The following is a 25,798-nucleotide window of genomic DNA, read 5'->3' as shown; positions in this document are numbered from 1 at the left end:
CTTTTAAAGTGCCTTTTGTTCCAGGATGGCATGTTTTTAACTCTTTTATCGGAAAGTTTCACCCATGTCGTGGTATGTGACAGGTCATTTTTCCTTTTTAAGACTAGATAATATTCTTTCCTGTGTATGTACCACATTTAAAAAACTCAACAATGGACACGTCTTCTCTTCGCTGTTGTGAATAATGCTTCTATTAACACGGATTTGCAAATCTCTTCAACACTCCTTCAGTTCTTTTAAGAAATAGAGTCCAAAGCCGGCGCTGCGGCTCACTAAGTTAATCCTCTACCTTGCGGCGCCGGCACACCGGGTTCTAGTCCCGGTCGGGGCGCCGGATTCTGTCCCGGTTGCCCCTCTTCCAGGCCAGCTCTCTGCTGTGGCCCGGGAGGGCAGTGGAGGATGGCCCAGGTGCTTGGGCCCTGCACCCCATGGGAGACCAGGAAAAGCACCTGGCTCCTGCCATCGGATCAGCGCGGTGTGCCGGCCGCAGCGGCCATTGGAGGGTGAACCAAAGGCAAAGGAATACCTTTCTCTCTGTCTCTCTCTCTCACTGTCCACTCTGCCTGTCAAAAAATTAAAAAAAAGAAAAAAGAAAAAAGAAATATAGTCAAAAGCAAGATTCCAGGATTACAAGGTTTTCTTAACTTTTATTGTTTGAGAGACTCCCATAAAGTCTTTCAGAGTGGTTTCGCCGTGTTACAATCCCAACAACACTGCACGAGCTTTACCTCCTCCATGTCCCTTTTCATTTTCTGGGTGCTTTCAGTATCAGCCATCCTAATGGGCTTAGGATACTATATTCTGGTTTTGATTTGCGTTTCTCTGATAAACAGGGATGTCAAACCTATTTCCACGTGCCTGTTGGTCATTTTTATATCACTTTTGGAAAAATGTTGATTTGAGTCCTTTGACCATTTTTCAGTCAGTATACATTTGATTTTGTTTGTTTTTGTTTTGTTTTGTTTTTGAGTTGTAGCAATTATTCATATATTATGGATATAAACTCTTTATCATATGTTTGATTTACACATTTTTTTCCCCATTCTGTAAACTGTCTCTGTATCTTGTTGGTTATTTGAAAAGCAGAGTGATACACAGAGAGAAAAAGTCAACCAGAGCTTCCAAACAGCTAGATCTGGGTCAGGCAGAAGCCAGGAGCCTGGAACTTCATCTGGGTCTTCCACATGGGTGGCAGGGCCCAAGAGCCTGAACCACCCTCTGCTGCTTTTCCAGAATCATTAGCGAGGGCTGGATCAGAAGTGGAGCAGTCGGGACTCAAACTGGCACTTTTATCAGCAGTGTGTACACATGGCACCACCAAGCTGGACCCTGGTCATGTCCTTTGAAGTCACACAGTGTTCAGGTTTGATTTAGTCTTCTTTGTCTATTGTTGATTTTGTTTCCTAGACTTCTGCTGTCGTATAAAAGAAATTGCTGCCAAATCTGAAACCATGAAAATTTTCCTCTATGTATTCTTCCAGGACATTTATCACTCTAGGTCTTATGCTTAGGTCTTTCAACAATTTTGAGCTAGATTTTGAATGAGAAGTAACAGTCCAACTCCCTTCTTTAGCCTGCGTACATATCCAGTTTTCACATCATTTGGTGAAAACTGTCCTTTCCCCATCGAATGGTTTTGGCAGCATTATTTAAATCAATTGATCATATGTGCATAGATTTATTTCTGTTATCTGTACTCCATTGATCTTTTTGTCTGTCTTTTTGTGACTACCACACTGTTTTGATTACTATTCCTTAATAATTTATTTTGAAACTGTGGGGAGCAACTGAGACTAGACTAAGTTACTGGAATTAAGACTAATTCTATGCATCTGCTCTCCCACAATGTGGCGCTGGGGAGGAGTAAACTTCTACGCAGCTGCCTCTCGCCAATTTGACTGATAAGCTGCAGGAGCTGATCCTGCTCCTGATTGGAGGAGAGCAGTGTGCTCCGCGTGTGGGTAGCAGAGTTGGGATTGGTGGAAGAGGACTATAAAGGAGGAGAGAGACAACATGCACCAGGAACATCTGAGCAGCCCCCGAGAGAGCCGGCCGGCGGTATGCCACTCCTCCGCGGAAGTGGGGAAAGTGGCGGGGGTGGGGGGTGCTGCCCCTCCACGGAGGTGGAGGGGCCGGCAGCTAACCCGGGAAGGGCCGGGCAGAAAGAACAGCGCAGGGTCCGGTGTCGTTCCTTCACGAATGGGGGAGCGACAGAAACCAGTAAGTGTGAATTTTCAAAATTCATTATTTTTCAAAATTATTTTGGCTACCTGGGATACTTGGAGATTCTATATGACTTTCCTATTTCTGCAGAAAAAAATGCCAATGGAAACTTAATAGGCATTGAATTGAGACCTCTTTGGTTAGTACTGACATCTTAACAACATTGAATCATTTAATTCATGTACATGGGATATTTTTCCATTAATTTGTATATCCTTTAGTTTTTTCATCAGTTTTCAGTGAACAAGTCTTTCATTTATTTGGTTAAGTTTATTTCTAAATAATCCATAAAGAGGATTATTTTCTTAATTTCCTTTTTAAATAGCTTATTCTTAGCACACAGAAACATAATAATTTTTCTACGTTGATTTTACATTCCAAAGATTTACTTAATTTATGTATTTTGTATTTTTTTGTGGAACCTTCAGAATTTTCTACATGGAAGTTGTTCCCTACAAACAAGTATATTTTACTTCTTCCTTATGGTTTGGATGGCTTTTCTCTTGCTCACTCTGGGCTGGACGTCCTATGTTCTTTTGAGGAAGTTGTGAGAGTGGGCATCCTTGTCTGGTTTCTGAAATCAGAGGAAAGGGCTTCAGACTTTGACCACGGAGTGAAATACAGGTGTTTTATAGGTGGTCTTCATTATGTTGAGGTATTTTCCTTCTATTTGTGGTTCACTGACTGCTTTCATCACAAAATGGTGTTCAACATTGTCAAGTACTTTCTTGGTATCAATCAAGATAATTACTTGGTGTCACTCTTCATTTGGTAATGTAGTGTTAATACATGGACTAGATGTTCCTAAGTTGAACCATCCTTGCAACACGGGAATAAATCCCAAATGCTCATGATGTACAATCCTTTAATATTCTGTTGAAAGTGCTGTGCTAGAACTTCATCTTGCATCAATATTTACCAGGGATACTGATTTGCTGGTTTCTCCCCAAGTAGTGTTAATCTTCTGCCCTTGTAATTCTCTCACATTACTAGATGAGTATTTTGAATCTTCTGCTTTTCCATGTAAATTTTAGAATCAGCTTCTTGATATACACAAATAAATTTACTATGATATTGATTGCAATTGCACTTAATCTACAGATCAAGTTGAGAAGAACTGAAATTTTGACAATATTGAGTCTTTTTATGCATGAGCATGAAATATCTTTCCATTTATTTAAATATTTGTTTTTATCAAGGTTTTTAAAGTTATCCTTAATAGAACCTATACGTATTTTTTCAGATTTATACCTAAGCATTTCATTTTTTTGGTATTAATGTAAATGGCATTGTGTTTTTCTTAAGACTTATTTATTTTTTATTTTAAAGGCAGAGTCACAGAGAGAGGACTTCTGTCTGCTGGTTCTCTCCCCAAATGGCTTCAGTGGCTGCAGCTGGGCCAGATTAAAGCCAGGAGCCAGGAGCTTCTGGATCTTGCATATGGGTGCAGGAGCTCAAACTCTTGGGCCATCCTCCACTGCTTTTCTAGACACATTAGCATGCAGCTGGATTGCAAGTGGAACAGCTGGGACCTGATCTCGTGCCCATAGGGGATGCTGGCACTGCAGGCAGTAGCTTTACCTGCTACGCCACAGCACCAGCCCCACAGACTCTTTCTTAAACAGGGCTTGAGGCTTATGTTGTTTTAGCTACAGTGCCTTGTTATTGTACATGAGTACTCTGTAGATGGTATGAGATGTCATGTGGACAGGAAGCATGCCACAGTCCTACCATCAAGCCTCAGTCTTTTTGTGAGCTTGTGCCCCTGGCCTGTCACTTACAGGAGGGTTTTGTAGTTCCCTTTCCCCTATACATGGGGAGGAGGCTAGAAGGAGCTAGGGAGGCCTGAGGTTGAGGGTTTCCCTTCTTTCAGGCTTTGGTGAAACCAAAACCAGTTAGATTTGTGTTTTTTTTTTTTTTTGTTTTTTTTTTTTTTTCCAAAGTAGCAAGGTTTTATTGGGGACAGGGCATCCATCAGAGTGGAAGGGGGAGAGAGAGAGAGAGAGAGAGAGAGAGCGCCCAGGCACTCAGACTGGAAGAAAGCACGGCTACTTGGTTAAATGGAGAGGATACACCTGGCAGGCCAGGGGAGCAGCTCGGGGGAAAACGGAGAGCTGAGCACACCCAGTCTTTGTTCAGACCCAGGCTTAGAAGGAAGGGTCCATTCCATTCCTGCCGTTTTTATTTATCTCCTCCCCCTTTTTCTCCAGGACAAAGAGTTTGCTGAGTGTAAATTAAGAAATTCTTTCCCAAGTTTACCACTGGTAATCAGGTTATCAGACAGGGGGAGTCAGGCAGAGGGGCTTGCCTAGGGTGGCTGCATTGGAGGGATGATGCAATTGTTTTATTGTTCCATGTTATCAGGCCAAGTAACCCATTTGGTGCCGGTGAGAGAGCTTTCCTAAGGAGGGAAGGGCTGAGGTTATCAGTGTCTGGGCAGGACTTTGAAGTATAGATGCTGGGCTGCTTCCAAAGTGAGCTTCTGCAGATAGCAGTTTCCTCAGGCTCCTCTCACACACACATAGGCTGATTTCTAACTTCCTACCTAATGTTTCCCCCCTCAAGAGAAAATACTCATGAGCTTATGGGGATAATGGAAAAAATCTGTCTCTGTACTTGTTTCAGAGCTGACAAACGGGTGTAGAGGTGGATATGGGTATTTTTCTCTTGCTGTCTGTCCTGTGGTGTTTGAGGGTGGCCTTGGAAAGCATTGGTCTAGAGGACTGGTCATCTTGTCAAGGGGTAGGCTGTCAGCCCTGTCTCAGAAGCGCCTGGACCTGGATGGACCTGGATGGCTTGTCTTCTGTTAGAGACAGAACAGACAAGGATATTAAAACACAGCAGACTACAGAGAAGCAGAAAGAATGTGGGTGCTGTGTCACCAAGGAGAGGTGATGACCAGAATTTCCATGACCAGATGTTAGGCCAGATACTTTAGCCTTGTCTGACCTGGTCCTGGAGTCGTCTGGCCTTGTACAAGAGAGCATGAACATGATTTTGTCCCCATCTGCTTTGACCCTAGTCTGGGGGCACTTTCTTGGGCAGCAGTTAGCAGGTCTAGGGCCTGCCTGCTGTGAAAGACTGAATTAGCAATCCTTTTGTGAGAGCCCTGGTTGTGGCAGCTTTTCAGTGGATGAAAGCTGTGCTTTGTTTGTTTGTTTTTCCCAAAGGAGGGGGCTCTGCTTTGGCTCCCTGTTGAGAGCCTGATTTAGGGCAGGCATTTAGTAAGGATATCAAAGTTCTGGGAATATTGCAAAATGATTGCTTTTCTCTTTTCTCTGACAGAAATAAGAAGGCATTCACTTTTCAGTCTTAATGTCCTAATTCTGAGAACACGTTAGGTTTCCTTGAACTAAAACTGATAGGGGTTTCCCCTCCCCCCACCAATCAACTCTGCTTGTTCCTACAAGCTTCCAGCAATTCACCGATTATGAGTTCCAGTGAGTTCATGATCCCAGGAATTTCTGCTCCAGTAATCAGTGATTCTCTGTGTTTGCCTATCTCTCGGGATTTCAGGGTGAAGATTTGTCCCGTGACCTCAATTCTCTGATGGAGCTACTGATTTTCAGTTTGTGCTATTGTGAAGCTGTTGTGAAGCTGGGAGTGACAACTTCTAAACTCTTCACATGTTGGACTGGAAACTGGAAGCTTCCTTGCCTTCATTTGATACTGATATCTTAAGTTACTTCTGAAGGAGTTTTTAAGAGGGCAAAGACTCTAATTTGCTTAGTGGAAGGTTAGCAACGTCTTATTTCCTAAACTAGTAAACCAGCTTCATTCTTGGGAGGAACTGAGAACAGGGTGCCAGGTGTGCAAACTTGGCATAGATTTTTGCCTCCTGGGACAGCCATCTGGTAAAATGCACAACTTCACTCATTCACCTCACCTGGAGAGTCCTGTTTGATCACTGACCTAGTCATCCCAGTATTGTTCTTTGCTTCCCTCCAGTCTCTTCATGGTTGTCTCAACACGTGTCATTTTTCACAAAGAAACACTGGAAGATTTTTTGCATTAGGAGAGTATTACATTTGGACTCACAAGACCTGAATTGGAGGCCTAATTCATTGACATGTTAGCCATGGGTTCATGGGGCAGTGGATTAACCAATGGCTGCTTAACTCTGAGGCAGTATGCTTGTACTGGAGAGAAAGGTTTTTTTTTTTTTTTTTTTTTTTTAAGATTTATTTATTCATTTGAAAGGCAGAGTTACAGAGAGGGAGAGACAGAGAAAGAGAGATCTTCCATCCACCAGTTTACTCCCCAAATGGCTGCATTGGCTGGAGCTAGACAGATTTGAAGCCAGGAGCCAGGAGCCTCCTTGCTGTCCCCTACATGGGTGGCAGAGGCCCAGGCACTTTGCCATTCTCCACTGCCTTCCCAGACAGCATGAGCAGGGAGCTGGATCAGAAGTGGAGCAGCTGGTGCCCATATGAAATGCTGGTACTGCAGGTGGCGGCTTTATCCACTACATCACAGCTCAGGCCCTGGAGAGAAAGTTTAACCAGGAAACAAAAGACTTAAGTCCTAGCCCTGATTCCTTTTTCTCCAGTTATACACATCAAGTAAATTCAACTTCTCTGGGCTTGAGGGTGTTAGGCTCCCTTCTGAACCAACAGCTTGTACTTACCAGCCTACTCAGTGGCAGCAAGGTGCTGGATATGGGAGGCCTAGGGACTTCAGCAACACAAATATCTGCTCCCAGTCCACTGGATGAGACAGAGGTAGTAAGAAACAATTAGCATGTAGCATTGCCTAAAATGAGGGGTGTGCTTTAGTTCTGTCCTAGGGCGCGAGGCTTGATACTGACTAGAGAGTTGTTAGAATGGAGAGGTTCAGAGAGTGAGGAAGAGTGATTCCAAGGCATGAGATGGTGAACGCCCATGCAAAAGATGGTGGCTCCACAGTGAGATGGCTCATTGCAAGAACTCTCTTGTGGCTCTGGCATCGTAAGAAGGTTGACAGGCCAGCAATGAAACATGTTTTTATTTTCTGGCAGTTCCTTCTAGCTCAATGCTACTCTGCTAGTTAATTTCCCATGTACAACTCAAGTTCAAGTGAAAAGGTGAAATACTCTTCTGTGCACTTGGTGCTATCTTGGTGCTCTGCTCCATTTAACACAAACAGCCATTTTCAGACATCTTACTTGTTGGTTTATGGATATCTTTCTTGATGGATGCTTAGCTTCTCTATGGCAGGAAACTATCCTTTCCTCTCAGTATCTCTAACTTCTAATCTAGACCTTGCCACGGTCCTTAGTTGAAAAACAAGCACAGGTAATGCTTATTGTAACATTTAATGTAGGTTTTCAGTTTCACAGAATGAAGCTAGTGTCATCTATTTAGTAGCTGTGTGACTTTTTGAAAGTTAATTAACTCCTCTGAATTTTAATTTTCTCAGTAGAAAAAAAAATAATGAAATACATAGATGAAATGCACGTGAAGGGGGCCGGCACTGTGGCACAGTGGATAAAGCTGCCGCCTGCAGCGCTGGCATCCCATATGGGTGTCAGTTTGATCCCTGGCTGCTCTGCTTCTGATCCAGCTCTCTGCTATGGCCTGGAAAAGCAGTACAGGATGGCCCAAGTCCTTGGGTCCCTGCATCTGTGTGGGAGACCCAGAAGAAGCTCCTGGCTTCAGATCAACCCAGCTCCAACCATTGCAGCCTTTTAGGGAGTGAACCATTGGATGGACAACTTCTCTCTTTCTCTGCCTCTGCCTCTCTGATTCTGTCTTTCAAGTAAATAAATACATTTTTTTAAAAAAAGAAATGCACATGAAGTACTTAGTACTATGTCCATAAAGAACAACTATTCGTAATTATCACTTGCTGCATTAATGAAGGAATACCTCTAGGCAGAACACTTTAGGATGAGATTTTCTTATATTTTCAGGTCTATTTAGAATATGTTACACGTTGTAGCACCCTCCAGGTTCTCATCTAGGTAGATAAACTTCTTTAGGTGTCAGTTCCCTCATCTATTAAATGGGGCCAATTTACTAAGATTTTGTGAGGACTAAATGATTGCATGCAAGTGTCCAGTGCTTAGCAGAGTCTTGTTACACAGCATTTGCTCTGTAAGTCATAGCTACTCTTAGCAGGATGAAGGTTCCTTCAAAGGTTTGTGGAAAAGATGGAATTAGAAGGTAAGTCCATTTTGGTGCCAATATTTTTGAAATCAATACAAGTACTTTTAAAAAAGATTTATTTATTTGAAATAGTTACATAGAGAGAGAAGGAGAGGCTTAGAGAGAGAGAGAGAGTTCCATCTGCTGGTTCACTCCCCAGTTGGCTGCAACGGCCAGAGCTGTGCTGAGCTGAAGCCAGGAGCCAGGAGCTTCTTCCTGGTCTTCCACGCGGGTGCAAGGCCCCAAGCACTCGGGCCATCTTCTACTGCTTTCCCAGGCCATGGCAGAGAGCTGGATCAGAAGAGGAGCATCCAGGACGTGAACAGGTGCCCATATGGGATTCCGACACTGTGGTTGGTGGCTTTATCCGCTTTACCACAGTGCTGGCCCCAATAAGCATTTTTTTATAAGGCACATTTTCCATGATATTTAAAAAAATATTTATCTATTTATTTATTTATTTATGGGGAGTGAGGAGGGAGAGAAAAAGCGAGTGAGTACTCTCTTGCTGGTTCGCTCCCCAAATGCCAACAACAGATGAAACTGGGCATGGGATGAAGCCTGGAATCAAGGACTAAATTCAGATCTCCCGTGTTGGAGGCAGCCATTGCTGCTGCCTCCTGGGTTGCACATTGGTAGGAAGCTGGAGTCAGGAGCTGGTACTTGAACTGCAGCTCAGGTGTTACAACATGGGATGTGGATGTCTTAACCACTTGGCTAAATGCCCATTCCTCCATTAACTTTTTTGAAGAACTCTATATGCATGGATTTCAACATACTTTATGCCAAAATAAACTTATAAAATAAACTTATATTTTAATTCCATTTCCTATGAACCTGTTGAAGTACTCTCATATTAGTAGTCATAATAATGTTGTAATACTCCAAATAAAACTTGGGTCTATTCACCTACTGTGTAGCAAACCAATCACAGACATTGGGATGCTGGAATTTATCATTTATCTGTGCATTTATTTGCAAAACACAGAGTAAGTAATTGCTTAAGTCCAAGATTCCTCCAGGGTGAAGGGTAAGGGATTGTATAGGTTGAAACTGGAATTGAGTGGTGTATATTTGGTTCCTGTGTAGGTCTCTGGTTGGTACATAGTGCTTGGGGTCCTCTTTTGTTTGGTCAGTAATATCATGTTCTTTCTGGAATTTTGTGGATGGCAAAGTGGGCTCCAGTCAGTCTGGGAGCAGGTGATAGTCACTTTTTGCTCAGGGCCTGGGGTTCCTGGAAAAACCTCTTAAGACAAAGCTGTAATCATGGTGTCATAGTTAGAGAAGATAAATGACATCATATGCATTGCTACCTGGGAGCCTTGTGGGGCCAGCTAGACCCTAATGCACTACTCATCTCCATTTAGAAAGTTTATTTTAATAAGATGTTGTAACCATAAGGCAGAAAAGCTTTTACCCAGAAGAGGGAGGCTGAGTGACTGTAGATCACAGCCCAGTGGTTTCTAGGATCCTCATTAAAGACAATGCGTAGAGGCTGGGTTCCAACAGGAGCAGTGCAAAGTACATCTGGTGTTGTTTGGAGGTCCTGTACCATTGGACCTAAGAAGTCAGGAAAAAGCTAACTGTTGGTTCCTCGTTGGTGGGAAGCCCCACTCTGCAGAGTTACACCTTGCAAAGCAGCTTTCCCTTGCTTGTCTTCTCTGCCAGATGACGGACTAGCCCCCAAACCAGCCCCTTCCACACTCTCCCATCTCCCTGTAACTCTGTCCTTCTGACACAGACCCTACGATGTTTCTGTAGGAAATACAAGGCAGCTTTCACAGAATTTTAGCTTCTCTGACAACATCAAAAGGTTGTGCTTGATGCCTGCAAAGACCTGAATGCTTCCTGTTGTAACAACTCAGTGACAGGTGACGGGACTGACTCGTCTCTCTGCCTCCCTGCAGATGTTCTGTAGCTACTTGACAACAAGAGTGCCTGAGTGTCGCTCTGTTGTCAGCACGGAGAGTAACTGGGGAATATACTTGAAATCAAACAACAGAGATGTATTTCTCCTTAGCTTTTCCTTTACATTACACAATCAAATCAGTGTTCTTGAATTGCAAAACAAACCATTCGTCCTGATGTAAATTCCATCATGTGAATCACATGTCCCAGGCAATCTAACCCATTGCATTCTAATCTGGTCTCCAAATATACCTGACAGATTTTGTCTGGCAGCAGTATTTCCCTATGTTCTTTCTCTATATTTGAAGTATGACATGAGGATATAAAAGACAAAAAAGATTAATAAAAAAGCTAAAAATGGGTGAAAATAAAAGACTAGAATGAAGTAATAGGTTTGATACTTTGAATATGTATCTATAAAACGATTTAAGAAAACCAGAAAATAACCCAGTGGAGAATGGTTTGTCTTGTTTCCTTGCCTTTGTTTGGTACAGAGAGGCAAAATCACAGTTCAACAGGAAATGCAAATATCATGATTCCTGACTTCATTTAGCCTCACTGCATTTATTAAAGCTTATATTTAACATCTTTCCTAGCCAAATATAACATATGGACCATGTGGGTGAGAGTGTTAGGGGAACTTCGCTTGTGCAGGCTTTGGCTGGGGAGGCTTCAAAATAACCTGCATGTTAAATGCTATTAGAGAAAAGAGAAAGCTTCTGACTTTAAAACTCTTGGAGTGGAAGGAAAAAGGGACGCCCTAGCAAGGTTTTCCTAGAGGGTCCAGGAGGAGTTTCCACGGAACAGGGAGCTCCCTGAGTAGCAGGGGGATGTGGAGGTGTCTCGGGAACAGGAAGAGGTTCTCTGGATGCTGACGTAGGTGCACAACCAGAGAGTGGGGTCTCAGGGGGAGGGGGAGGGCTTCAAAGCCTTTGAATTCTAACCAAGAATCTGTTTGGGGGGTGCGTGTGTGTACATGTGTTTAAAAATCAGGAAACAAATAAAGCAAACCTCTTTATTAGCATCTCAAAAAAGAAAAGTAGTACACCTGGGAATCCAGTGTTTGTTCTGCATGAATGAAATCCCCCAATGAAGCATTTCTCAGAGTGTGTCCTTCTCATTAAGCAACGGATAATTGTATGTTAGATGTTTGGCCCCTGTTGGCTGAAATTATCTTAATCAACTGAAAAAGAGAGCTTTATTTCAAGCAACTATCTGTGGGTTGGGGAGATACATCCCTCCCCAACTCAAACCACCCCTCCCCACTCCTCCCACTTGGTGCAATGGACAGCATGTTCAGTAGGGACAAATGAGAGGTGTTGTTTTATAGAAACAGTCCCTGCCCAGGTTCCCATTCAGGTCCACCCATGCAAATGAGGCATACACATTTGATTGAAAATGTGCACGCAAACGAGGGATGTGAAGGCACAACCCTGATAGGATACAAGGGGAGTGATCTAGAACTTCCTTGACCCTGCACCCTGTGATGTTTCTGGAACAACTGTGGAAGGGTTTGGGGGGCACTTTAGGACTGTTGCATCACTCAGGTTTTCAATCCCCAGTGACTTCGCTCCTTAGCCTATGGGAGTGCATCTTAGCTCCTTGTAAGTAGAGGAAGCAGGTTATTATAGACGAATTTTGGGTCACACCTTCGGTGAACTGTGTTACGGTGGAGGCTTCATGGAAAATTCCAGTCCTCCTAGAGTGGAGTTCTTCAGCCACTTTGATTTTCTCCATCCTCAAAAATTTTGCATTTTCCTCTCTCATGGGTATATGAAGGGAAAACAAATCCCATCATATTTGAAGGTGGTCTAGAGGCCCAACACTTGACTGTTGTGAGATGTTGTTTGGACATGGGTTTGTTGAATGTTGCTAATTCCTACCTCTGAAGTGTTAACATTCTGTATGTCGGGGGAGGCATGTGTGGCCTCAGGTCAAAGCCAATCCTCTAACAATTTTTGTGAATAGTGCTAGCACAGCTATGCCCATGTACTCCTGTTGTCTAAGGCTGCTTTACGGTTGAGAAGGACATGGCTGTGTGAGGAGCTGCCACAGAGACCTGTTGTCCTATAAGCTAAAATCTACACCAGGCCCTTTCAGGAAAAGTGTGTTGGCCTCTGGAAAGTTCAGCGCTCCAACTGCTTCCTAGTCAAATCATTGCTGATTCATATGTAGTTCTCTCTCAGGTAGGGGACGACACCGAAGCGTTCAACATGAAAGCCTTATGAGCCAGATGCTCTGTCAGTATAGGGAAGACAAAGCAAAAACAAAAAGCCCAGTCATTGCTCTAAAGGATTCCTAGTTGGTGGGAGATGCTACACTATCAGAAAAGCTTTGATGTAGGAAATCATAGACATAGCCCAAGGACATTGAAGGGTCAGTTCAATTGTTTTGTCACTACAGCAAATATCAGAAAACGCACATTCTATGTTTTTGTACTCAGAAAATTAACATGAACTCAAGGGAACTCACACTAACCCCTGAGACACTAGCAAGACCCACGGGATAGTTGGTCTGTCCAATTACGTTTTGTATACAACTGGGAGTAAAAGGTCATGGTGATAATGGTCTATGAGCACAACATGTATGGTAGACAGAGTGCCAAGGGTGCTGAAAATATCTGGAGGTACTTCTCAGAAGAGCAGGATCTGGACCAGAATTGATCGTTGTGTATCTCAGTTCTTAGTTCTGCATCTCACTTTGGATTTATTACTATTGGTTTCTTTTTTTTTTTTTTTTTTTTGACAGGCAGAGTGGACAGTGAGACAGAGAGAGAGAAAGGTCTTCCTTTTCCAATGGCCTCTGTGGCCGGCGCGCTGCAGCAGGTGCACTGTATTGATCTGAAGGCAGGAGCCAGGTGCTTCTCCTGGTCTCCCATGCGAGTGCAGGGCCCAAGCACTTGGGCCATCCTCCACTACACTCCCTGGCCACAGCAGAGAGCTGGACTGGAAGAGGGGCAACTGGGACAGAATCTGGTGTCCTGACTGGGACTAGAACCCAGGGTGCTGGCGCTGCAGGCGGGGGATTATCTTATTGAGCTGCGGCACTGGCCTACTATTGGTTTCTTGATAAAAGAGGTTTTGAAAGCTTGATCTTGGAAAAAACAGAGGCAATGCTTTAGGTTATCAATTTTACAAATAATTTCTTAAGAATAGGTTCCTTTATAGCTATCTGCATGTTTATTTTGTTTGAATCATTCTCATAGGAGACATATCCTGCTCTTGACTAAATTTGAGACACCAAGTCATGTTGTGAGAAACGACCTCATCTGTCGACCCAAAGGCTGAACTCAAACTCAGAAAGTGCAGCAACAGTGAGATTTTATTAACAGTCTTGCAAGAACTGGTGCCTGGTGGGTCAGCACACCCAGAGCAGGTTATGGCAAGCTATTTATTTCTTAGCACGCAGGTCCCTCATTGACTGAGTAGCAATGGAGTTTCGATCTTCTTGGCATTTGCTTCAGCTGTTTTGGCCACTCATATTCTGTTTGCCTAACTTTTTTAAAAAGGTTTTTATTTAATGAATACAAATTTTCAAATGTATAGCTTTTAGGGGTACAGTGTCTCTTCCCCCCATTCCCACCCCACCTAAGAACTTTCAGGTGCATGTAACCTAGCAGTTATGCTAACTAGTTAGTTGTCTATCCACAGCTACTCATCTTACTTTGCAAATGAACCAAATGTTTACTTCTCATAATCCATTCTCTTTTTCTTTTTACAAATTTGGTCTCATTTTCATTTTTATTTGACCTCCTTTTCTCTTTACCTCTGAGTACTTTGTGGATTGCCAGGACGAATGGAATGGAATGACCCATTGAACAAGTCTTGGTTACAGGACATCGAGGTTTCTCTTTTTCATGACACCACCAGACATCAACACAGGGTCTAAGGAGAGCTGAATAATTACCGCTGTCAGGCTCACCAGTAACATTCAAGATGCACGTGTAGGTGAACAGTTCTCCCACAGGTTGTTTGAACTTAGCCGCCTTCCTGGAGTGGCAAGAGGAATAGTTCATGTTCCCTATGGAGAAGGAGGGCATCTTCCTGGAGTCTGACCTTTGCAGTGTGGGGAAAACCAGCAATAAGTTTTGCAAGTCTTGCTTCCCCATGCCTCCTAGTCTTGGTACAGAGCCAGCATGCATCAGGATTGATATCTCGTCCTAGGGGAAATGGAACCATCTGTGCCTGAGGTAAGGGCTTGTACGGAAAATGTAAGCCATTCTTCCCAGGCATTTCTATCCTAGTACCTTGTCGTAAAGATTTCCTGGCTGATCTCCCTCCCACAGTTCTCAATGTAGCCAACCTACAGAGTCACTTTTAAGGTTTTTTTTGTAATCTACATATTTCCCACTGGTCTTTTACCCCCTGTTGGGTCTTGTTTACCAGTCCTTTAGGCCGAGTGCAGTGAGGGCAGCCTTTCTCTGCTGTTTGCAGGGCCATCTCAGTAGTCAGGAGCATCCCCCAGCGTGCTTGGCGCTTCTTTTTCTTTCAGGTCTTAATCAGTGCTGAGTCACTGGATTGAAAGTCATGAGATGGGGACTCAAGAGGTGGAGTCTGGACAGGGAGTACTTTTAAGCTTAGGAATGATAAAGCAGAGGGTATGGCCAGTATAAAGCTCCTTAGAGACTGAATCTTTGGTTTCCATGATAGGGACATCTGTAATCCTAAGTAAGGGAGCCCAGATAACAACTCATAGGGGAACAATCCATCTCCCTTCTTGTAAGTAGTGCTCTGGGGAGGCATTTGGTCCACAACAGTTTGGTTTCCAAGATTAGCAATCCGCTTTTTAAGGGTTTGTTTAATCCTTTCTACCTTTCCAGAAGAGGGAAGATTCCAGGGAATGTGGTAGACCCATTTAATATCCAACTTTCCATAGCTCCCTTCAGAACTGTTGGTGTAAAATGACTCCCAGTACCTAAATCAACATTCTCTACCATGACAAATCTAGGTACAGTTTGTTCTAATATTAGTCTTCCCACCTTAGGCATTTCTGTAAAGTCTACCTGAATACTTTGAAATGGCTTTAACCTGGTAGGTCATCCCCTTGCTGCTTGTCTTCTAAAATTACTCTTTTATATCCTCTGACTTGTGCACAACCTCCACACACCTACTTTAGCAATGGTCTAGATTCACACACATCCATCGTATCTCAGGATTGCATCACATATAGCTTGGGGACTCCAGTGGCTCCTTTTATGCAATATGGACATTAATCCCCTCATACAAGGCGTTTTAGAGATTCAGATCATTTGGCCAAAACAATCCATTTCAGACTCAGTTTTCCAGTCTAGGTTCAATGTTTGTAACATAAAAACACACGAAACCTTAAATAGGTTAGTTACAAAAACACATGAATACTTTGTTTAGCATGTGCTATCAGCATCATGAAATCCAGAGGTAGAGAGTCAGGTAATCCAGCTATTTGGACTTCTAAGATCCAACCTAATCTCATACAACATTTAACTTCTACAAACCTTCTATGCCATTTCTTCAGTTTCTCTTTGCATCTTAACCTTTTTCACCAAGAATACATTCTCATGCTTGTAACTTTCTTACCATAAAGCTGCAAACCCTTGAAATCTCAGGAAAACCTTTAAGCCTAGAAGACAAACATTTAAGTATCCTCTTTAGTGAACGGAGGTCTTGTTGTATTTCCTCCTACTGTTTGTAAGGCAGCTTTGTGTGCAGAGTTTTTCAATTTGGAGGCCAGATTAATTCTTAACCCCAGGTACATACAAAAAGTGAGTTGTCAGTTTGTTCTGGTTCTCTCTCTTCATTTTAAATATGGGAACGTGGGACCCGCTCCTCATTTATCCCTAACACCATCAGTTTTTTCTTGAAGAATTCTGTACCATTTTGTTAGTATGCTGGGGAAGAAAAGGCTCTAGGATCAACCAAAAATGTTATCTCTTCCCCTCACTCTTAAGTTCTTTCTGCACCTGTTTCCTGCCTAGCCTTTTGCTGAAATTTGGGGTTTCCCTACTTTTTGTGAGGGGCATGCTGACCCCATCTCTTTGAATTCCCTCTTCTACAGTGGAAACCATGACTTTTTCTTTTTTTGTTTTTCCTTTTCCCACAAAAATGTTCTGTGCATCCCTTAATAGTTCCTCCAGTGATTTCTCATCATATCCATCAATCTTTTATAACTTTTTTGTGATCTCAGGCCAGCTCTTAATTACAAAATTAACTTCTGAAAGTCATTGTCCCACTGGGTCCTCTGAATCCAGTCTGGAGTACTTCCTCATTTGATCTCTAAGTCTCCGTCAACTCCTTTTTCCTGTTGAATTTCAAAGGCCTTAGCGACATTTTGTGACCTGGGAGCAGACTCCTTGATTCAGTTAATTATTAGCTGTCTGATATATACATTTGTGCTTGGTCCCTGGAATCGTTATTATTCCACACAAAATCAATATTTGGGAATTTTTGTTCCACCAATAAGATCCACTGCCACTGCCCGAGAGGATGCTCTCCCCCCACACCCCCCCAAATAGCCATAGCTGCCCTCCTAATTGTTACCTCTCCCTTCCCGTTTGGGGTGAGGGGTATGGAAGTTTTCTAGGTCCTTTGAGGGGGCTACTGTTTGAATTTTTCAAGATTCCCCAATCCTACTTCCTCTAATTCTTGTCTTCTACCCTGAGGGACGTAGAGGGGCAGACATGATAAGGGATCCTAAGGCTTTACACTGGGACCTTCCTCCTTCCTTTTGAGAGGGAATGTAGGGGTCGACTCCTTCAACCAGTAGAGAACATATCTATTTCTTCTTGTAAGGATGGAGTTTTGTCGTTCAGATAGAAAATTAGAGCCTAATACATCCCATTTTCATCTGAGCCAAATTCAGGCCAAAAGATGGAAGATTCACACATCGGGTCTATAGGCCAAAGAAAGTAGCAATACATAACCCCCCTTTTGCTTTTCATTGATCCTGGTCCAAAAGGCAGACCCCAGGACCCCAACATTCTCTCTAATGGGGGAATGTCAGAGGGGGCTCTGTCCCCTCTTCCCCTCTTCCCTAGGCCTAGAGTTCTTATTTTCCAGTTTTGACCCATCTCCGTGAGTTTCCCTGTGTGCTCAATCTCCTACGCATATTGCCGAGTTTTCCTTTGAGTTCAACCCCCTGTAGTGGAGGTTTCTTGCACACCCTGGGACCTGCTTTTTCTGTCCCTGGCTGTTTTCGTCATGAGAAAATGAAATGATAGAACAAGACTCCACACTTGCTTCACATCTATGATACATCTCAGTCACACACACTCAGTCCCTGAGACTACACAACCACCAAGGCAGTACTTAGAGTCCAGTTGTTCCCTCCTTGGCTCATGTAGAAGATTGCGTCATTGCTGCGGTACCTGCTTTTTCTTCTCTGTGTCACCACTGCTGTCTTCCTAATAAAAGTCCTGGGCTCTTCTGTGGCTTCTGTGGTGAGATGGGGCACCCACAAAGAGCCAGTTATCAAAAATCAGGTGGGGGGGGCGGAGCCAAGATGGCGGAATAGTGAGGGCGCGCACCGATAGTCCGGGAAAATTTAGTTTAATAAAAGGGGAGTTACGGTAGCCGCAGAAAAAAGAACCAGGAAAAAATTGCACGGGAATCGTGTATCGGAGGACCTACTGGGAGAACAAGGTCGCCCACCGCGTGGAAGCCAAGTCGCGGGACCAAGCCGCAGAAGCCCCAGTGCTCCAAGGGGAGTGCATGCCACACAGACAACAGCGGGGAGACTTGGGACGCTCAGGGCTCCGAGTCCACACATCGGCGCTGGAAGGGGAGGTGAGCTCAATAACCCGAGACATTGGTGGGGAAATGGGGGTCAGAATCTAGAGGGGGGCCGGAAAGTGCAGCAAACTCACTACCGGAAAGAAGGAAAAAAAAAAAAGCTTCGGGGGTTTCTCTTCCCCCTAACCTTGCAAAGGTTACAAGGCTGCAAGGCTAGAATTCCCAAGAGACAAAGAGCAGGCCTGCGCTCTGGATTTACATATCAATGGGGGAGAGCTAAGGAACTGAGTCACTACAATTCAGTAGCCTAGGCAACCCAGTGGGAGTCCAGAGGAGCCAAAGACTGGAAGCTAAATACCATCAATTCTGCACAGCCATGCCCTGCGGTGTTACTTACCCCCTGAATAAATAAAATAAATAAATAAATAAAAAGAGAGAGATTTACCACGCATAACCTGAGGGTGTCACCTTTGCACACCCTTAACCTGGAAGAACCAGGCAGAGCTCTCAGGCCGCACCCATCTCAAGCCTCCAAGGCTCCTCCAACAGCAGGCAGTCCACTTAACACGGACACAGTATAAAAAAAAAAAAAAAAAAGAAAAAAAAAACGCACAGTGACGCAAGAAGAATTAACTATGCCGAGTAACAAACACAGAAATAGAGGGAGCAAGATCAACGATGACACTATGATGCCTCCAAATAAGCAAAACACCCCAAGCCAAGAGTATGAAGATGATGAGATAGAAGAAATGCAAGATACGGATTTCAAAAAATTTATGATAAGAACATTTAGAAGTTTTCAAAAGCAAATCCTTGAACTACAGAAATCCTTAATGGACAAGATTGAAAATCTCTCTCGTGAAAACGAAATTTTAAGGAAGAGTCAAAATGAAACTCAGAAACTAGTAGAACAGGAAAGTGTTATAGTGAAGAGAAATCAAAATGAAATGAAGAGCTCAATAGATCAAATGACAAACACATTAGAAAGCCTTAAAAACAGAATGGGTGAAGCAGAAGAGAGAATATCGGACTTAGAAGACAGAGAACAGGAAAACATACAGTCAAACCAAAGAAAAGAAGAGGAAATTAGAAACCTAAAAAATATTGTTGGGAATCTACAGGATACTATTAAAAAAACCAACATTCGAGTTCTAGGAGTTCCTGAAGGCATGGAGAGAGAGAAAGGATTGGAAGGCCTTTTTAGTGAGATACTAGCAGAGAACTTTCCAGGTTTGGAGAAGGACAGAGATATCCTAGTACAGGAAGCTCACAGAACCCCTAATAAACATGACCAAAAGAGATCCTCACCACGACACGTGGTAATTAAACTTACCACAGTGAAACATAAAGAAAAGATCCTAAAATGTGCAAGAGAGAAACGTCAGATTACTCTCAGAGGATCTCCAATCAGACTCACAGCTGACTTCTCATCAGAAACCCTACAAGCTAGGAGGGAATGGCGAGACATAGCACAGGTGCTAAGAGAGAAAAATTGCCAGCCCAGAATATTATATCCTGCCAAGCTCTCATTTGTGAATTAAGGTGAAATAAAGACCTTTCATAGCAAACAGAAATTGAAAGACTTTGTGGCCACTCGTCCGGCCCTGCAAAAGATACTTAAAGATGTGCTACACTCAGAAACACAGAAACATGGCCATCAATATGAAAGAAGGGAAAGGAAGAACACCTACCAGTAAAAGAGCATGGGAAGCTCAAAGCATATACTAGAAAATATTTCCGGGAAAATGGCAGGGCAAAGTCACTACGTATCAATAGTCACATTGAACATTAATGGTCTGAATTCTTCAGTTAAAAGACACCGTTTAGCTGACTGGCTCACAGAACACAACCCAACTATTTGTTGCCTACAAGAAACACATCTCTCTAACAAAGAGGCATGCAGACTGAAAGTAAAAGGTTGGAAAAAGATATTCCATGCCAACAGAAACCAAAAAAAAGCAGGTGTAGCCATATTAATATCAGACAAAATAAACTTTAATACAAAAACTGTTAAGAGAGACAAAGAGGGACACTATATAATGATTAAGGGTTCAATTCAACAGGAAGATGTAACTATTATAAATGTATATGCACCTAATTACAGGGCACCGGTCTATTTAAAAGATATGTTAAGGGACTTAAAGGGAGATTTAGATTCCAATACAATAGTACTGGGGGACTTCAATACTCCACTCTCAGAAATAGACAGATCATCCGGACAGAAGATCAACAAGGAAACAGCAGATTTAATTGACACTATTGCCCAAATGGATCTAACAGATATCTACAGAACTTTCAACCCTACATCTACAGACTTCACATTCTTCTCAGCAGCGCATGGAACCTTCTCTAGGATTGACCACATACTAGGCCATAAAGCAAGTCTCAGCAAATTTAAAAGAATTAGAATCATACCATGCAGCTTCTCAGACCACAGCGGGATGAAGCTGGAAATTAGCAACTCAGGAAACCCCAGAAAGTATGCAAACACATGGAGACTGAACAACATGCTCCTGAATGAACACTGGGTCATTCAAGAAATCAAAAGAGAAATCAAAAACTTTCTGGAAGTAAATGAAGACAACAACACAACATATCAAAACTTATGGGATACAGCAAAAGCAGTATTGAGAGGCAAATTTATAGCAATAGGTGCCTATACCAAGAAATTGGAAAGGTACCAAATAAATGAGCTTTCAGCGCACCTCAAGGACCTAGAAAAACTGCAGCAAACCAAACCCAAATCTAGTAGGAGAAGAGAAATAATTAAAACCAGAGAAGAAATTAACAGGATTGAATCCAAAAAAACATTACAAAAAATCAGCCAAGCGAGAAGCTGGTTTTTTGAAAAAATAAACAAAATTGACACCCCATTGGCCCAACTAACTAAAAAAAGAAAAGACCCAAATCAATAAAATCAGAGATGAAAAAGGAAACATAACAACAGACACCACAGAAATAAAAAGAATCATCAGAAATTACTACAAGGACCTGTATGCCAGCAAACAGGAAAACCTATCAGAAATGGATAGATTCCTGGACACATGCAATCTACCAAAATTGAACCATGAAGACATCGAAAACCTAAATAGACCCATAACTGAAACAGAAATTGAAACAGTAATAAAGGCCCTCCCAACAAAGAAAAGCCCAGGACCAGATGGATTCACTGCTGAATTCTACCAGACATTTAAAGAAGAACTAATCCCATTTCTTCTCAAACTATTCAGAACAATCGAAAAAGAGGGAATCCTCCCAAATTCTTTCTATGAAGCCAGCATCACCTTAATCCCTAAGCCAGAGAAAGATGCAGCACTGAAAGAAAATTACAGACCAATATCCCTGATGAACATAGACGCAAAAATCCTCAATAAAATTCTGGCCAATAGAATACAACAACACATCAGGAAAATCATCCACCCAGACCAAGTGGGATTCATCCCTGGTATGCAGGGATGGTTCAACATTCGCAAATCAATCAATGTGATTCACCACATTAACAGACTGCAGAAGAAAAACCATATGATTATCTCAATTGATGCAGAGAAAGCATTTGATAAAATTCAACACCCTTTCATGATGAAAACTCTAAGCAAATTGGGTATAGAAGGAACATTCCTCAATATAATCAAAGCAATTTATAAAAAACCCACAGCCAGCATCCTATTGAATGGGGAAAAGTTGGAAGCATTTCCACTGAAATCTGGCAGCAGGCAGGGATGCCCACTCTCACCACTGCTATTTAACATAGTTCTGGAAGTTTTAGCCAGAGCCATCAGACAAGAAAAAGAAATCAAAGGAATACAAATCAAGAAGGAAGAAGTCAAACTATCCCTCTTTGCAGACGATATGATTCTGTACTTAGAGGATCCAAAGAACTCTACTAAGAGACTATTGGAACTCATAGAGGAGTTTGGCAAAGTGGCAGGATATAAAATCAATGCACAAAAATCAACAGCCTTTGTATACACAAGCAATGCCATGACTGAGAAAGAGCTGCTAAGATCAATCCCATTCACAATAGCTACAAAAACAATCAAATACCTTGGAATAAACTTAACCAAGGACGTTAAAGATCTCTACGATGAAAATTACAAAACCTTAAAGAAAGAAATAGAAGAGGATACCAAAAAATGGAAAAATCTTCCATGCTCATGGATTGGAAGAATCAACATCATCAAAATGTCCATTCTCCCAAAAGCAATTTACAGATTCAATGCAATCCCAATCAAGATACCAAAGACCTTCTTCGCAGATCTAGAAAAAATGATGCTGAAATTCATATGGAGGCACAAGAGACCTCGAATAGCTAAAGCAATCTTGTACAACAAAAACAAAGCCGGAGGCATCACAATACCAGACTTCAGGACATACTACAGGGCAGTTGTAATCAAAACAGCATGGTACTGGTACAGAAACAGATGGATAGACCAATGGAACAGAATTGAAACACCAGAAATCAACCCAAACATCTACAGCCAACTTATATTTGATCAAGGATCTAAAACTAATTCCTGGAGCAAGGACAGTCTATTCAATAAATGGTGCTGGGAAAACTGGATTTCCACGTGCAGAATCATGAAGCAAGACCCCTACCTTACACCTTACACAAAAATCCACTCAACGTGGATTAAAGACCTAAATCTTCGTCCTGACACCATTAAGTTATTAGAGAACATTGGAGAAACCCTTCAAGATATTGGCACAGGCAAAGATTTTTTGGAAAAGACCCGGGAGGCACAGACAGTCAAAGCCAAAATCAACTATTGGGATTGCATCAAATTGAGAAGTTTCTGTACTGCAAAAGAAACAGTCAGGAGAGTGAAGAGACAACCGACAGAATGGGAAAAAATATTTGCAAACTATGCAACAGATAAAGGGTTAATAACCAGAATCTACAAAGAGATCAAGAAACTCCACAAAAACAAAACCAACAACCCACTTAAGAGATGGGCCAAGGACTTCAATAGACATTTTTCAAAAGAGGAAATCCAAATGGCCAACAGGCACATGAAAAAATGTTCAAGGTCTCTAGCAATCAGGGAAATGCAAATCAAAACCACAATGAGGTTTCACCTCACCCCGGTTAGAATGGCTCACATGCAGAAATCTACCAACAACAGATGCTGGCGAGGATGTGGGGAAAAAGGGACACTAACCCACTGTTGGTGGGAATGCAAACTGGTCAAGCCACTATGGAAATCAGTCTGGAGATTCCTCAGAAACCTGAATATAACCCTACCGTTCGACCCAGCCATCCCACTCCTTGGAATTTACCCAAAGGAGTTTAAATTGATAAACAAAAAAGCGGTCTGCACCCTAATGTTTATTGCAGCACAATTCACAATAGCCAAGACCTGGAACCAACCTAAATGCCCATCAACGGTAGACTGGATAAAGAAATTATGGGATATGTATTCTTTAGAGTACTATACCGCAGTAAGAAACAACGAAATCCAGTCATTTGCAACAAAATGGAGGAATCTGGAACACATCATGCTGAGTGAAGTAAGCCAGTCCCAAAGGGACAAATACCATATGTTCTCCCTGATCGGTGACAACTGACTCAACACCAAAAAGGAAACCTCCTGAAGTGAAATGGACACTATGAGAAATGGTGACTTGATCAGCATAGCCCTGACTGCTAATGGACAACTTAATACATTATCCCTCATAGTATTTTTTTTGTCTGTTCTACTTAATATGACTGGTTTAATTCTGTAATTATCACACAGTTATTCTTAAGTGTTGAAAATTAACTGAAATGTGATCCCTGTTAAACATAAGAGTGGGAATAAGAGAGGGAAGAGATGTATAATTTGGGGCATGCTCGGGCTGACTTGCCCCAATTGGTAGAGTTGGAAACATACCAGGGGATTCCAATTCAATCCCATCAAGGTGGCATGTGCCAATGCCATCTCACTAGTCCCAGTGATCAATTTCAGTTCACAATTGATCATAATGAAAGGACTAAGAGTCAAAGGGAGCACATAAACAAGTCTAGTATCTGCTAACACCAACCGATAGAATAAATAAAGGGGAGAGTGATCCAACATGGGAAGTGAGATACTCAGCAGACTCATAGAATGGCAGATGTCCTAAATAGCACTCTGGCCTCAGAATCAGCCCTAAAGGCATTCCAATCTGGCTGAAAAGCCCATGAGAGTATTTCAGGCATGGAAAGCCAAGACACTCTGGCAAAAAGATCTCTGTGAGTGAGATCCCAGTGGAAAGAACAGGTCTTCAAAGAGGGAGGTGCCTTTCTCTGAAGGGAGGAGAGAACCTCCACTTTGACTATGACCGTGTCTAAACAAGATAAGAGTCGGAGAACTCAAGGGGCTTCCATAGCCTTGGAAACTCATAACTGGTGCATAGGGAGATTACTGATGCCATAAACAGGAGTGTCAATTGGTAAAGTCAACAACAGGAGTCACTGTGCACTTACTCCTCATGTAGGATCTCTGTCCTTAACGTGCTGTACACTGAGGCTTAATGCTATAATGAGTACTCAAACAGTATATTTCACTTTGTGTTTCTATGGGGGTGCAAACGACTGAAATCTTTACTTAATGTACACTAAACTGATCTTCTGTAAAAAAAAAAAAAAAAGAAAGAAATTATCAATTCCCAACTTGACTCTCACTGGGATTAAACATGACAATAGGTCAGATCTGATTTCATCATCATTTAAAAAAATCATCTATTATTTTTCACTTTATGTTTCTGTGTGGGAGCAAACTGTTGAAATCCTTACTTAAGGTATACTAAGCTGATCTTCTGTATATTAAGATAATCGAAAATGAATCTTGATGTGAATGGAAGGGGAGAGGGAGTGGGAAAGGGGAGGGTTGTGGGTGGGAGGGACGGTATGGGGGGGGAAGCCATTGTAACACATGAGTCGTACTTTGGAAATTTATATTCATTCAATAAAAGATAAAAAAAAAATCAGGTGGGACACGTCTCCCCCTCTGTTGTATCCCCCACTCCACATGGGCACAGAGATCCTGGATGAGCCCCCAAATGGTGAGACTCAAACTCAGAATGTGTGGCGAAGTGAGACTTTATTAATGATCTGGCAAGATCCGGTGCCTGATGGGCCAGCACACTCAGGGTAGTTTAAGACAAGCTATTTACTTCCTAGCATGCAAACCCCTCCCTTAGTTCCTCATTGGCTGAGCAACTATGGGGTTGTAATCTTCATGGCATTTGCTTCAGCTATTTTGGCCACCAACATCCTGTTTGCCTAAGAACTTTCAGGTGCTTGTAACCTAGCAGTTATGCCAGCTAGTTGTCTGCTCACATCTAATCATCTTTGAAAATGAGCCAAATTTTCTATGTCCTCCTCAAACAACATTTATTGATTGTCTCAGCTATTCCTGTACATATCATGCCTTCATTCTTGATTTTATAGATATTTGCCATTTTACCACCCAAACTGGTTTATTTTTGTGGAAATAAATAAATATCACTAAAAATGGAAAATAAAGAGACTGTTTATTTAGAGCTGGCTATTACAGGAAGTTGGTCCCTATCACTTATTTTGTGCAGAAACTCAGAGGTAGATAGACTCAAAGGATTCATGGTGAAATTAAAGGGAAGCTTCAGGTCTTGATGCTTCTTGGTTCAATTGGGAACCATTGGTCTGAGGAAGCTTGGGATGGCTTGCAAGGTTTTGGTGTCTCCTCTCTGCAGTTTGTTCACCCATCCTGTTAAAACATCATATCAGGATACATGTGTTGGCTATTTAATTTAATTTTGGTTCATTTTAATTTACTTTGTCATTGTAGCATAAAGGTTCAATGATAGATCTTCATTCTTACTTTGGATCTAATAGAT

At 42.3% G+C, this 25,798-nt stretch overlaps 1 long non-coding RNA gene across 2 annotated transcripts in view; it reads left to right on the top strand.

Moving 5' to 3' along the window:
* Positions 1-2,012: 2,012 nt before the first annotated feature.
* LOC149127978 (uncharacterized) overlaps positions 2,013-25,798 on the top strand; it is a 51,530-nt gene continuing 27,744 nt past the window's right edge. For both annotated transcript variants that reach the window (XR_016230154.1, XR_016230155.1), the window contains exon 1: positions 2,013-2,220. This is a non-coding gene — a long non-coding RNA (uncharacterized LOC149127978). The remainder of the gene's footprint in view (positions 2,221-25,798) is intronic.

This window comes from Oryctolagus cuniculus, chromosome 2, assembly GCF_051225735.1.
Source record: "Oryctolagus cuniculus isolate XC-2025 breed Fujian yellow rabbit chromosome 2, ASM5122573v1, whole genome shotgun sequence".
Classification (NCBI taxonomy): domain Eukaryota; kingdom Metazoa; phylum Chordata; class Mammalia; order Lagomorpha; family Leporidae; genus Oryctolagus; species Oryctolagus cuniculus.
Note: the sequence above shows the minus strand (reverse complement) of the source record. Positions and strands in the feature narration are given on the sequence as shown.